The 14,653-nt window shown below is 41.8% G+C and overlaps 1 pseudogene; it reads right to left on the bottom strand.

Moving 5' to 3' along the window:
• Positions 1–789: 789 nt before the first annotated feature.
• LOC111174547 (importin subunit alpha-1 pseudogene) lies at positions 790–3,020 on the bottom strand (annotated as a pseudogene).
• Positions 3,021–14,653: the final 11,633 nt, after the last annotated feature.

Genomic DNA, 14,653 nt, shown 5'->3' with positions numbered 1-14,653 from the left:
TGGTTTTAGGAGGCCCCCGGAGTGAGGCAGCCACACACAATCAGTCTGTGATTAAGATAATTAAAGAACCTACCTGAACTGAAAAAGACAAATGAACAAACTGAAAGAGTCACCATATCACATTTGATGAAAACTGGCAAACACACTTAGACAAACTCTGGCAAAAATTTTGAATTTTAACCATAAAGGGAAGAAAAACCCTTTAAGTATAAGGAAAATTAACAAAAAGAATCATCAAAGGAGAAAGAAACCAGGTTGACCTAAAATTTCTCTGAAATGTTATATGCAGTAATTCATGGGAGCAGTATCTAAAGTTGTGACCTAAGAATTTTTCCCAAATAGTCTGTCTTTAAAGAGAAAAAGTCCTCAGATTTAAAAGGGCCTTCCTTTAAAAAAAAAAATTACTTTAGTATGCATGCTGCTTAATGGAGAAATGAAGTCATATTAGGAATTCTAGAATGGAGAATTCAAGTTATAAAAAGACTTGAAGGTCATACCTTTCTGTTTAGCCTATAAACTCAAGATCCATTTAAATTATATTGATACATTGTCAGGTGGACACTACAGCCTGGGGCAAGGATGTGGCCTGTATTCTGCTGTTCTTTATTTCTACTTCCACTCTTTTCTTACGGAAGAAGAATTTTTTTTTTTTGGGGAATTTAATCTTTATTTACAGGACACTGCAAGATATGAAATTCCACACAGAAATAGGAAACCCACTGAGAGGAGAAGCTTCATACAGTACGTACAGTTTGGAACTGTTGAAGTATAGTTTCTTTGTAAAAAGTGCTACAATAACAAACCACGTGTAAAGAGTTCTTAGTAGAGAAACAGTAAGACAGACTTCTACCAGACATAGTACACAACAAACAACTTGATGCCTCAGGTGTACAGTCTAAAAGTTGGAGGTCCCAGCAGTGCTATCCTGAACTTGGAACGTAAACCCTTCAGAGGTAGTTTCTGGTACAACATTTTGATCTGCCTCTTCCTCCACAGAGAAACACTTCTCAATCAAGTTTAATGAAGCTTTGTACACAGACTCATTTTCATGGTTTTGTAGAGCTTCAATTTTGTCCAAACCTCCACATTCTTCAATCATTATACTGAGTTTCTCAGTTTCCCCTAGTTTCTCAGCAGCCTGAGAGATATTTGAGATGGCGTCCAGAGTAACCAGAATAATTTTGGTGTCTTTCGCAGTTAGGAGGTTCATCAACGGTTCTATTACGCCACAATGAACAAAGTATATGATCTGCTCAACTGTCCCGCCACTCGTGTAGTTGGTCACAGCCCATACAGCTTCCTTTTGTGTCTTAAAGTCGGCCTTAGAGAGAACGCCAACAAGGAACGGGACTAATCCATGATGTACAACTTGCTGTATCTGGTCCTGGCGGCCAGCCGTGATGTTTGACATCGTCCACGTAGCTTCCTTCTGAATGTTAGTTTTGGAGTTTGTTCACAGTCTGGGAAAGATGGCAAGTGCTCCTGCATCTATTACAACCTGAGTCTGTTCATCTGTCCCAGTGACAATATTCCCTATGGCTCTTAGCGCGGGAGTCACAATTGGCAATTCAGTAACTCCTAAAAGCTTCACCAGTTGAGGTACAACCCCCGTTTTCACAACCACTTCAATCCGTTCATTTGGACCATCAGTAAGGTAGGAAATAGCCCAGCAGGTATCAGCTAAAACTTCTGGATCATCGTGATGCAGGAGACGAACTAAAGTAGGAAGAATTTGCTCAACAGCATCTAAGGGGGGGGGGGGTGCAGGATTCTTGTCGCGACAAAGATTTGAAAGTGTCCAGGTAAGATTACGTAAGTAACCACACGCTAAAGATGACAAATCAGGAGCCACCAAAAGTGCCACCAGCGGGTCAACTGCACCATACTTGATAACCAAGTCTCGTAAAACTGAGCCATCACCTGCAGTGTTTCCTAGAGCCCATACAGCTTGTTCGCTGATGTGAGTGTGGGGAGGTGCCAACAGAGAAATGAATGCTGGGATAGCACCTCCATCTACCACAGCCTTGGTCTGTTCTGATGTCCCGGAAGCAATGTAGGTGAGGGCCCAAGCAGATTCAAACTGAATGGGACTACAGTCAGTTCTGCCCAAGAAGGACGCAAATTTTGGAATCAAACCAGCCCGGATTATGCTGTCTATAGGTGGCTGTTTCTCCCTGGAAAGCAGTTTCCTAGCAGCTTTTGTAGCTTCGAGCTGGCCTTCCAAATTGTTGCTATTTGTGCCTTTGACAATGTCATCAACAGACCAATTTACAGTGCCCTGGTTGTTGCGGTTTTCCTGCAGTGGAGAGGCAGCATCATCTGGAAAAGAGCTGACATTTCTCCTTTTCAGCATCTGGTCACCCTTCTTAGCTTTCCTGAGCTCCACATTAACTTCTGTTCGGTGCCGCCTCATTTCTGGACTGTCTCTCCCCTTGTTCTTGAATCTGTTAAGGCGGGCAGCTGGTGAATTAGCATTCTCATTGGTGGACATGGTTATGAGACAAAGGGAGAAAGCTACACAGCCGGCTCAAGCTTCCACAGGAGGCGGTGCGGGGTGCACAGGCTGCGGATCGACTGCGCTGAAGACGTCCACCACGGTCAGCCCGAGGATGGTGTGGTAAGGAAGAAGAAATATTTTCATTAGCAATATTCTTCCTTCCACCCTTCAAAGGGCATATCTTAGCATCTTTGATGTATGTTTAAAACAACTGGTACAACCCATCTAAAATGGTTATTTACATAGTTTAGACACTGCCAGGATGATTAATGAACAACTTTTTTCCTGTTGTACTAAAGCAGAATTGTGCTCATTCATCCATTCATCCATTCATTCATATGTCAGTTTACTCAACAGATACTTATTTAGTGCCTCTTTTTGCCTGCCACTGTGTTACTCGCTGAGCGTGAAATGGTGAAAATAACAGACAATTCTTTGCTTCATAGCATGTATGAATATCAGTAAGATAAGAAAAATCTCTTCAAGTTCATTTTTATTGCTAATGATTTTAATCAACTATGGAGTTTCCTTTTTTTTTTTTTTTTTTTTTTTTTTTCTGTACGCGGGCCTCTCACTGTTGTGGCCTCTCCCGTTGCGGAGCACAGGCTCCGGACGCGCAGGCTCAGCGGCCACAGCTCACGGGCCCAGCCGCTCCGCGGCATGTGGGATATTCCCGGACCAGGGCACGGACCCGTGTCCCCTGCATCGGCAGGCGGACTCCCAACCACTGCGCCACCAGGGAAGCCCTGGAATTTACATTTTTAAAACATATGTTGAATAATCTGAGCAATTAGAGATCCAGATTGGGAAATACTTTCTATCACCAAAACTCTCTTCATAATATTTCCACCTAAGACGTATGAATGTTTTTATGCAAAAATAAATGCATAGAAAAAAATGTTAGTAAGAACACACACTAAAATATTAAAAGTGATTAACTCTGGGGAGTGGAAAAACAGAGTTTTTATTTCCTTTTACTTTCTGACTTCACCAAATCATCTATATTCAAGCATATATTATCTTTATAGTAGTATGTCAGTAGAGGTAAATCTAGTCCCTGGTACAGGAAAAAGTAAAATCAGTGGCTGTCACAAAAAAAGTTATTTCTTACTCTTATCACAGTCCAGTAAGGTTGTTCCTGATGGGATACATTTTTTTCAAGTGTTATTCAGAGACCCAGACCCTCTTCATTTTGTGGCTCTGCCGTCTTCAACAAGTGAATCCCAAGTTTTTCCTAGGAGATGTACCCATTCCTGCATTCCAGAAAGAGAAAAGATGACCCCCTGGGAGGATTGTATGGGCCATGCCTGGAAGTCACATACATCAGTTTTTCCTACATCCGCATTGGTCAGATCTCTGTCACTTAGCCACATCTAGATTCAAGGGAAGCTGAGAAATGTAGTCTAGTTGTGTACCCAGTATGAAGGAAAACAAGTGATGGTGAACACATCAAAGTCTTGGCCACAGTCAGCTCTTCCATTTGACTCTCATTCTCACACAAAGAACACACTTGTTCCTCCCCAGCAACAACTTTGAGAAACAACTCAAAAGTCCCAACCAGCCGCTGTACCCATTTCAAAGCTCTGCGTCTCCAGAATACGCACAGTCCATGCCATCCGTCTAGATGTGACTCCCTGTGGTCCAGCAGGCTTTGAATTAAAAAGACAAGTCATTTTCTCCTTCATCTCATCCCATAACACCCACTCAATGGTGGGACAGGGAGAGGATGAAAACAATCAGTACTCCCATGGAGACAATGGAGGAATGGGAACAAATACCACTGATTCTACTCTCTGGGAGCAACTCTCTTACACATTGCTTCTGGCTTCTGGTTCTGCCTTCTGAGAATTCTTTATTGTTCATTTTCAGAGTCGCTATTGAGGAAAAAACGGTCCTTCAGGGCTGTACAGTTTTCACTGCACACTTCAAGCTGGTATAAATGTGGATGCCTGAAGGTTGTTTTAAGCCCCACATAGTTAAAGGGATTTTCAGTCCAGGTTTGTGGTTTCGTTGGCAATCACTGTACCCTAAGACACATAGTCAGCTTCTGATCTATTTGCTTCCATTCAGTTTCATGTACCGGTAACCACACCCAAAATTCTCTCCTAATCATGATTTTCAGATCTGATTTATTTCTTTGCTTTATCACCACCCCCCTCTTCCTCTCTGATTTCAGTGATGACTTTCTTAAAGCTGTCTAGAATTATGGTACAGGTGAGAAGGCCAAGCCCTCAATCTGATCTTTGCCACAGGGCTGAGTTTTATTGGGCCTTTGTTGCATAAATCCTTTTCCATGCTTATCTCTTAGTATTTGGAGCAACAGCTTAGTATTAGAAGCAATAGCTTTTCCAACCTTTGGTGTAGCAAATGTCTGCACTCTCTAATCCCTTTTATCCTGTGTGAAAACTGGTCAATTCCATTCTGAGGTTATCTCCTTTTTTTTTTTTTTTTTTTTTTTTTTGCGGTACGCGGGCCTCTCACTTCTGTGGCCTCTCCCGTTGCGGAGCACAGGCTCCGGACGCGCGGGCTCAGCAGCCCTGGCTCACGGGCCCAGCCGCTCAGCGGCATGTGGGATCTTCCCGGACCGGGGCACGAACCCGTGTCCCCTGCATCGGCAGGCGGACTCTCAACCACTGCGCCACCAGGGAAGCCCCCAGGTTATCTCCTTTTTTATTGTAGTAAAGATATTCGCAACAAAATTTACCGTCTTATCCATTTGTAAATGTACCATTCAGTGGCATTAACTTCATTTACATTGTTGTACAAACATCATCGTCATCCATCCACAGAAATCTTTTAATCTTCCCCAGCTAAAGCTCTGTACCTATTAAACACTAACTCCCCATTCTCCCTTGGCCCAGCCCTTGACAACCACCATTTACTTTCTGTCTCCACGAATTTGACAACTTTAGGTATCTCATCTATGTGGAATCCTTTTTTACATATTTGGTCTTTTTTGTAACTGGCTTATTTCACTTAGCATAATGTCTTCAAGGTCCATCCATGTTGTAGCATGTACCAGAATTTCCTTCCTTTTTAAGGCTCAATAATATTCCATTGTGTATATATATACCATATTTTGTTTATCTATTCACCCATGGTTATCTTTTTTTTGTAATAATTTGCTAAAAGTAGAAAATAAAAGCCAACATGTTCCATTACACTGATTTCTGACAACCACTTCCCTTCAAGCTACAGTCTCAGTAACACATAGTGTGTTCTTCCAAGTCATCACAGACAACAGTTTTACCAAGTGTTTTGTCACTGCATATGTCTTTTTTTTCCAGCTCCAATATTAGTTTCCTCACTGCTCTTCCCTGACCTCTATATCAATGCCCATGTTTTAAATGTTATTATGACAGCATCCTGCTTAATGATACTACTTACGTTATTTCTTACAATAATTCTAGGAGTTATAATAGATGAACATGGAACTATCAATGTCTGCCTTAATTTGGGTTCTTTCAAAAGCAGAACGCATCAAGGACCTGAGTCCTGGTAGTTTATTTGGAAAGTGATGCCAGGAGACAAAAATGAAGGAATAAGGAGAGACAGGGAAGAAGGAAAGCACACTATGAAATGTGTTATCAAGGCCACTGCTGTGGGCTCAGTTCTGCAGGAATTGTGTACTGAATGCCTCCTACAACTGTCTTTCTGAAGGGTGGAAACTGGAGCATTTATTGACCCACTCCTGTCCGCATTGTTTGAGGGTTGCTCCTGGGGATGTTAGTACTCTTGCTTATCCGTGATGCATTTGCTTGCATGTAGGCCAAGTAGATTCCTGCAGGGGCAGAGAAGTCCCGTGGACAAAATGTAGAAAGATGCTCAGTGTATATTTGAGGTGGGATACAATCAACACAAAGCCTGTCCGAGTTTTTATAGAACTCTTTATCTCAGCAGCAGTAGGAATCACAGGTGGGCCGAAGAGATGCAGGACTGTGGCATATGGTAGCAGAAGTGTCTGCTACAGTGATATAGCAACATACAAGTTTAGGCTCACTAACGTCTCAGTGCATGTGTCTCCAGTAGCCCTCCTCTAAACAGCAAGACCCAGGCATCTACCATATTGTAGCTCTACCATCTTCAACAGATGATAGCCAAGGTCACCATGGTTATCTTTTTATTTAAATGGAAAAGAAGGAAAAGAAGCTGAAGGATTGCCCATAGGAAGTTTTTATGATTTAGATCTGGAAGGGGCGTCTATCACGTCCATCTATAACCTCTTGACCAGAAGTCAGTCACATGACTACACCTACGTGCAAGGCAGGCTGGGAAACATAGGCTATTTTTTGTTCCAGAGGGACTAGGGAGTAGATTTTGGTAAACACATAGAAGCCTCTATAATAGAAAGTAAGATTGTATTTTTTTAAAAATCTAAGGCAATATATGTTAAACATGTTAAACCTAATTTACCCTTTGACTTAGATATTGCAGTTCTAGAGGTCCTTCTCTCATGGATATTCTCCACTAGGTCCTCCAGATCTGTTCTCCACCCTTCTTCCTTTCTGCGTTATGGGCTCCCTAGTGTTCTGACTTCTACTTGGATTCAGCCAATGGAAATCTCCAGTAGGAGATCAGAGAATGGGAGGAGAGAAAAGTGGGAGCATATGGTTCCCTGGCAAGGCCACGTGTTAGGAGTGGCTGAATTCCTCTAGTGCAGGCCACAGCTTATCGTGGGAGGCCATCTCCTACAACTCCAGCCACCTCCACGGCTTCAGCTCCACTTCTGTCTCTCAGTTCCAGTTACTGCTCCCTCTTTTTGCCCCTTTGGGCCTGGGGTGGTGACAGCTCCCAGCTGTTCACCAGCTCTTGATGCTTTAATGCTGCTCACACTTTTTAAAATAGTCCTCAGTTGCCCCATTTAAGTGTGCCTTCTTTTTCCTTTCTGAACCCCAACTAATACATCATCCTAGAAAAATAATCAGAATTGCAAGTAAGGAACATACAAAGATGTTCAGCACAGCAACATTTAGAATAGCAAAAGCTCTGAAACTGAGTGTCTAATAATTAGGAATAGTTAAATACATTACAATGAATGTATGATAGAAATATATATATATATATATACTAACATGTGAGTTTTCAGTGTCTTTTTCTGTCTCCTACTTCAAAAACCCTGCCTGAATCCCAGGAAAATTCTGCTCAAGTCTTTCCTTCCTGTTCTCCCTCCCCAGTCCTCAAATATTTTTCACCAGAATGAATTACTGAGTTGAGGGTGGGAGGCCTGCATCTAAAGTTGTGGAGGAAATAGCTTGATTTACATTAAAAGAAAGGAAGGAGAAAAAATATTATATCAGTGAGGGGACTATATGGGACCAAAAGGGGGGACAGAAGATATGAGGAGATGAATGGGAAGAGAAGAACTTTGCCATGTGTGTTTCTTTTTGTAAACACTCTTCCAAAGAAACCTAGAATAAATATCTTTGTTATTTACAATACTCCCTGAAACTCCTGATATGAGATCCCTGTTTCTTTCCCATTTATTGATTTCTCACTGTGTGCCCCTGTGCAAAGTGAGTTCCCTGTCTCATTTCATGTGTTTGAGGCATCTCCGTATTCAAGATGAGGACACGGAAGCTCAGAAAGCTTGGCTGGGTTTTTTATGCCATCCCTATGTGTTCAGGAATTTCTGTCCCTGTGATAAAATACTATATAGAAATTGTGTTCTAAGGATTCTAACAATCTGAAAACTGTAGTTTTATCTTTCTAAAATATGTTTTATTTTCTGCTTGTAGAAATAAACTATCTAAAAATCTGAAAACCTTTGTAGAGGGAGCAAAAGAGAGAGTAAAGAATGAAAGGAAATACAGTCAATAATCATAGCATTCATAAATTTCATTCAACAAATATTTATTGGACTGAGGAAACAGCAGTGAACAAAACAAAATCCCTGCATCTAGAGAACCAACACTCTAGCGGGAGAGAGATAGACAATAACACAAAAAGTAACAGCAAATAACATGACAGAATGCTATGAGGAGGGATAAAGCATGGAGGGAGTAAGTGAAGGGAGCTATTTTAGACGGGGTATCCAGGGAAAGTGTCTCTGTGAAGTAAGATTTAAACAGGGACCTAAGGAGGTCACATGTGAGAGATGAATGGGATGAGGAGGTAGGCCATGCGACCATCTGGGGGAAGAACAGTTCAGCTAAGAAAACAGTGAGCACATGACCCTGGAGCAAGAGCACTTGAGACATGTGGCAAATGGAAGGATTTCCTGCTTTTTTAAGGCTTAATTTTATATATATATATATATATATATATATATATATATATATAATATATGTGTATAGATATATGTAGATAGATACATAGATAGATATGAGTATCAAATGCTATTATTGCAAAACTTAAGCCACTTATTGATTATTCACTTTTCTAAAAGACACAAATGCAAGAATAAAATAAACACACCCAGTATATATCACATTTTGTCTATTCATTTATATATATGATTGCTTCCATATCTTGGCTACTGTGAATAATGCCACAATAAACAAGAGAGCGCAGATATCTCTTTGAGATAGTGATTTTGCTTCCCTTGGATATATACCTAGAAGTGGGATTGTTGGATCATATGGTAGTTCTACTTTTAACTTTTTGAGGAACCTCCATACTGTTTTTCATAGTGGCTGCACCAATTTACATTTCCACCGGTAGTGCACAAGGGTTCCCTTTTCTCTACATCCTCACCAACAACTATTATCTCATTATGATCTTGATTTGTGTTTCCCTGATAATTAGTGATGTTGAGCATCTTTTCATATACTGTTAGCCATTTGTATGTCCTCTTTGAAAAAATGTCTATACAAGTCCTTTGCCCATTTTTTAAATCTAGTTATTTGGGTTATTTGTGTTTTTTTTGTTTTTTTGCTATTGAGTTCTATGAATTTCTTATATATTTGGGATATTAACCCCTTATCAGATATTTGCAGCAACATGGATATTTGAACCTGGAGGACATTATGCTAAGTGAAATAAGCCACACAAAGACAAGTATCATATGATCTTACTTATACGTGAAATCTAAAACAAACTCATCGTAACAGAGAGTAGAATGGTAGTTGTCAGAGGCTGAGGGGAATGGGGGAAAAGGAGAGATAGTGAACAGAGGGCGTAAACTTTTAGTTACAAGGTGAATCAGTTCTGGAGATCTAATATAGAGCATGGTGACTGCGGTTAATAATAATATATTGTATACTTGAAATTTGCTAAGACAGTAGATCTCACGTGTTCTCACCACACACACACACACGTATGGTAACTACGGGAGGTGATGTATATGTTAATCAGTTTGACTTGGTTAGCATTTCACAATGTATACGTATATCAAAAAATCACATTGTATACCTTAAATATATACAATTTCTAATTGTCAAAAAAAAAACCCCAACAAAGCAAGAGTATGCAGGACAGACTTGCTAAGTATCAAGAGGCCAGGCTTGCTAGAGCTCAGTGAATGAGGGAAAGAGCAACACGATGTGATCAGAGGGACAGCAGGGGTGTCATATTGGCCTTGGAGGCCACTGTAGGAACCTTAGATTATATTCCAATGGAATGGGATGCCATTGGATGGTTTTGGACAGGGGATTGATTGATATGATTCACATTTTAAATGGTTCACTCTGGCTACTCTGTGGAGAGTATCGATAAACTCTTGGTTACCACTGCTGGGTATTTTTGATTTTCTTTATTTTTCTGTTTTAATAATAAGCATATCTCAGTTTTACAAGCAAAAAAGAAAGCATAGTTTATAAAGACAAAAGGCAATTATATTAGTTATACATAGCTGCATAACAAATTACCACAAGGCTCAGCAACTGAGAACCACAAATGTTTATTATCTCACAGTTTCTGTGGGTCAAGAATCCTGGAGTAGCTCAGGTGAATGCCTCTGGCTCAGGGTATCACAGGATGCAGTCACGTGGATGGCCAGGGATGCAGTCACCTCAGGCTCACCTGGGGGGAGATCTGCCTCCAAGCTCTCTCACATGGATATTGCCCAGCCTCCCATCCTCTCTGGCTCTTGACCAGAGACATCAGTTCTTCACTAAAAGGGCTGCTCTCTTTCCCCAGAGTGAAAATATCCAAGAGAGAGAGAGGATGAGAGAGAGAGTTCCTAAGACAGAAGCCATAGTCTTTTTATGACCTGATCTCATAAGTTATATCCCATCACTTCTGCCATGGTTTAGTCTTTAAGAGTCACTATATCCTGCCCATGTTCAAGGGCAGGAATTACCCAAGGGCATGAATACTGGGAGGTGGGTGATACGGAGACCATCGTGGAGGTGCTGTCACAATAACTACTTTCTCAAAGCTCCTGACTTTACAGAAGCAGAAACCCATCTGAATGTCAGCCTGGACTCTACCGCTCACCTTGAAGCCTCCACAGGGTAGTTGTGATGATGCTTCTGAAAGGGCTTTGAAAACTGCCCAGCACAGGAAAATGGAAGGGATTATTTTGCTTTTCTCATTGGTATCCATTCCAGATTTGGCCTATATTCTTCTTCATCCCCTGTATTAATGATTTCATCGTGGGTTATGCATTTTGTTTCTAGAGTGAAAACCTTCCAGTTTGAACAGAGAAATGACAATAGGGAGTAAGAAAGCAGAGTGTTAACTCCTCCAGGTGCAGGATGGGCTTCCTATTTAACTGTATACCTCCCAGTAAGAGAAGCTCTGACAACCCAATTCCCAAAGACCTGCATATCCCTCAGAGATGAGGCCAGCAGAAGGGGAGGGTCAGAAGCAGGATGTTAGATACATTTGCCTTTGATATTTGTCTTATCTCGTTCCATAGTTATCCAAAGTTGACTGTAAACTTTTGGAAGGCAGAGGCTTTATTAGTCTCTAAACTCTATATTCAAGCTTTACCACTAAATAATTCCCTAAGGAAAATCCTCCTCTACTGAAGGCAACTCAGTTTTAAAAAACAGCGGTGACAAAATCAACCTTAAAATTCAACCTTGCCTAAATTGTGTCATGCTACTCCATGAAAAAAAAATTCCTCAGAACACAGCTTCTGTTTCAAGATACAAAGATCTGACTCCGGGCAATTTTCTAACGTCTTCGTGCTTGCCTTTTTCACCCCTGGATTCCCCTTCCCTTTCTGGGCCCCCCTCCCATCCCAAGTGACTACTCCTTCATTTTCAGCCTCTTCTTCAAATACTACTAATTTACTCTTATACCTATTTTTATCATATTTCTCTGAGACACATATTCATTCATACTCAAGTGCTAATTTAGTCTAGTATTTGCACAGACCCCATCTCTCCTCTCATCTAATTACAGTATGGAAGGCTTTTTTACCAATTAGAGTAATTCTTAGATAGCCAGCAGGTGGCCATAGGGAGTGTGAAGAGAGCAAGCGCCCCAAATCACAGGAGATCTACTTGTTTGAGCCAAAAATTAAGCAAGATTTAGTCTCCTTAAGGCGAATGGATTAGGAGGGAGGTGTCAAAATGGACTGCCCGTTATCCAAATCTCTTGTGAATACATTAGCATTAATTAATACATACATGAATATGTTTTACATTAATTTGTGTTGTTGAAATATATGTGGGCCAACCATCTGCCTGAGGGCATGCGGGAAGCGTTCCCAGAATTCTCTCAGTAGCCATGAACTGGAGTGTTCACCCCTATGTTCTCTGTCCATGTTTGGACAAGAGATGTTTCAGCTCTTCAAACAATTAGGTGAAGACTTGTTTATAGGGAAGAAAGCTAAGGCAGGAAAATAATGGCATCGGCAGCTGTTCTATTTAAGTCAGAGGCGACCGCTGTATGCTGACTGTTTGGTGGCTACTCCAGGCTTGGCATGTACAGCTATGACCTTAATTGGCGAAGCTAGAAGGAGAAGAAGCTACAGCTTATTGATTGATTATGTGGGCTCAGATGTTTGACACACATTATTTCATTGAGTCCTCCACACCGGCCCTGAGTTAGACCAATTCTACCGAGGGGAAAAGCAAGGCCCAGAGACCTTAGTATGTCCAAAGTCATAGAAACAGGATTAGTGTTCAGATATGTCTCACTCCAGGCGTTGCTCTTGGAGAATGCCTTTCAGCTCTGACATGAAGAGACCCTGAGGTTGCAAAGGCCATGTCCTCAGAAGTCATTTCCTAGAGTAAGAGAGGGAGGCAAAAACAGGCAGAGGCTGGGGAGAAGAAAGAAAGGAAGGGACCAGAAGGGGGAGGCTAGTGGAAAAGCAGAAGATAGGGAATAACAGAGGGGAAAAGAAATGAGCTTCAGGAAAGGAATAGGGAAAAGAAGTGACCACAGAATAGGGGTGAAATCAACTGCTTTTCAAGACAGAAACAATAAAAATTTTACAACATTCCTTAAGAATCCTATTGCTGAACAACAGAAAATTCGGTCGTTGTTTTCTATCAAAAGAAGTAACGACTACAGATGGGGAAATAAGGAACTGATGTCTGTTACATGTCTTCTGTCAGGGCCTCTGCTAACCCATGGATTTGGGGAAAGTTAGAAAAAGACATCCTCTCTTGCTGGAGGTAGCTCCATAGGCACAGGGCTTGGTGAATTGATTCTGTCTTCAGTGCCCCCCCCCCCCGTTCTCTTATCTGGGGAACAGCCTGCAGAAATGTGCAGGATGGCGCTACCTGCTGTGTACTAGGGCCTCGACATACACTATCACGTTACTGTATACAATAATTATTTCCATATTGTGGATCAGGAACCCGAGGCCCAGAGGAATTAATATCACACCACACAAAGCAGACGCACACGCATGTGCACCCACACGCACGCACACACACACCCAGTATCCCAAAGTCACCCAGAGAGTGAATTCACTAAAGTAGCGTAATCGCAAGTGATTTGAAAACTCAGTAAATAATCAGGTAGTGTATTAGCTGACTTAACTAAAAAACCCTGAAATTGTGTGAGCTTCGGGTTAGGATTGATAGGGGATGGACTGATTTTCCTGCAGTTATCTCACGCACATCCTCCTCTGTGTGCCAGCTTCATCATCACAGCCCAGCAGTTGCAAAAAGCCCTCCCGTAACCACGCTGCCGACAGCATGTCTTCTAGTAGTTCCCACAGCATAAGAAGAAAGCCTGTTTTCCAGGAGCTCCTAGCAAATATATCCTCCATTCTAATTGGTCCATATTGGATCATGAGTTTATTGTTAAACCTATAATTGTGGACAGGGGCAAGATTATGCTGGTGACATAAGCCTGATCTACAGACCTAATCTGTAGAACCTGACTGAGCATCAGTTTCTCCAAAAGGTATAACCACTAAGAAATTAGATATCAGTATGAAAATCAAAGTCATTACCAAAAGAAGAAGGGCACCCATCTGTCCACCACAGTAAGTGTGGTAGATCATATGTTACTACTTAATTATTTTTACCCCTTCGCTATCTCCATGGGAGAAGACTACTTTCTGATCCCCATTGAACCTGGGCTTAAGCATGTGACTATCCTTCCTTGCCTTTGATTTCGAGTTTGGTCACATGACTTGCTTTGACCAATGGAATGTTAGCAGATATGACCCAAGCACAGTTGGATCTCTCCTCTTGCACTCTGCCATCACCATATGAACATAAACCTGGTAGAGGTAGTCCCCTGGTCCAAGAGGAGGACGGACACGTGGAGCAGACCTGGACGTAATCCGCAGCTTGGAGGCCAACCCAGGGAGGAGGCCCAGGCAAGGTCAGCCGACCCCCAGCTGATCTGGGCCTCTGGGCAAAAAAGAATAATTGTGTTAAGCTGCTGAATCTCAGTGTTTTCCTATGCGGCATTGTGGTGGCAAGGATTGACCGAGAGAGCAACTGAGTCAAACCTGGCGATGCTCTTTCCTTACGCGACAGCACAGAGCATAGCTCCATCCGTGTTTTCTCTTCTTGGCTGCAGTCGAGCCTGGGTCTCAGCTGAAAATGAAGGCTGCAGCTTTACTCTCTATTTTCAGTCTCACAAAAACATCTGAGAGAGTCGGCAGCTGCTTTTGAAGGTCCTTCTAGAGGGCTAGCTAGCTATCACACCACGTTAGCTGGGCAGTTTCATAAGGCAGAACCATGCAGCAGCCATCACTTCCAAACCCTGCCAAGCGAAACCTTGCAATATTGAGATGGCTGCACCTCAAACTGTCATGTGATTTCTGTATCAGAGGAATTTTAGAAACAGATGGTGAGC

The sequence above is a fragment of the Delphinapterus leucas genome, chromosome 6 (genome assembly GCF_059928025.1).
Source record: "Delphinapterus leucas isolate spDelLeu-1000000601 "Yukka" chromosome 6, BTC_Dleu_Yukka2, whole genome shotgun sequence".
Classification (NCBI taxonomy): Eukaryota; Metazoa; Chordata; class Mammalia; order Artiodactyla; family Monodontidae; genus Delphinapterus; species Delphinapterus leucas.
This window is presented reverse-complemented; position numbering and strand designations above follow the sequence as displayed.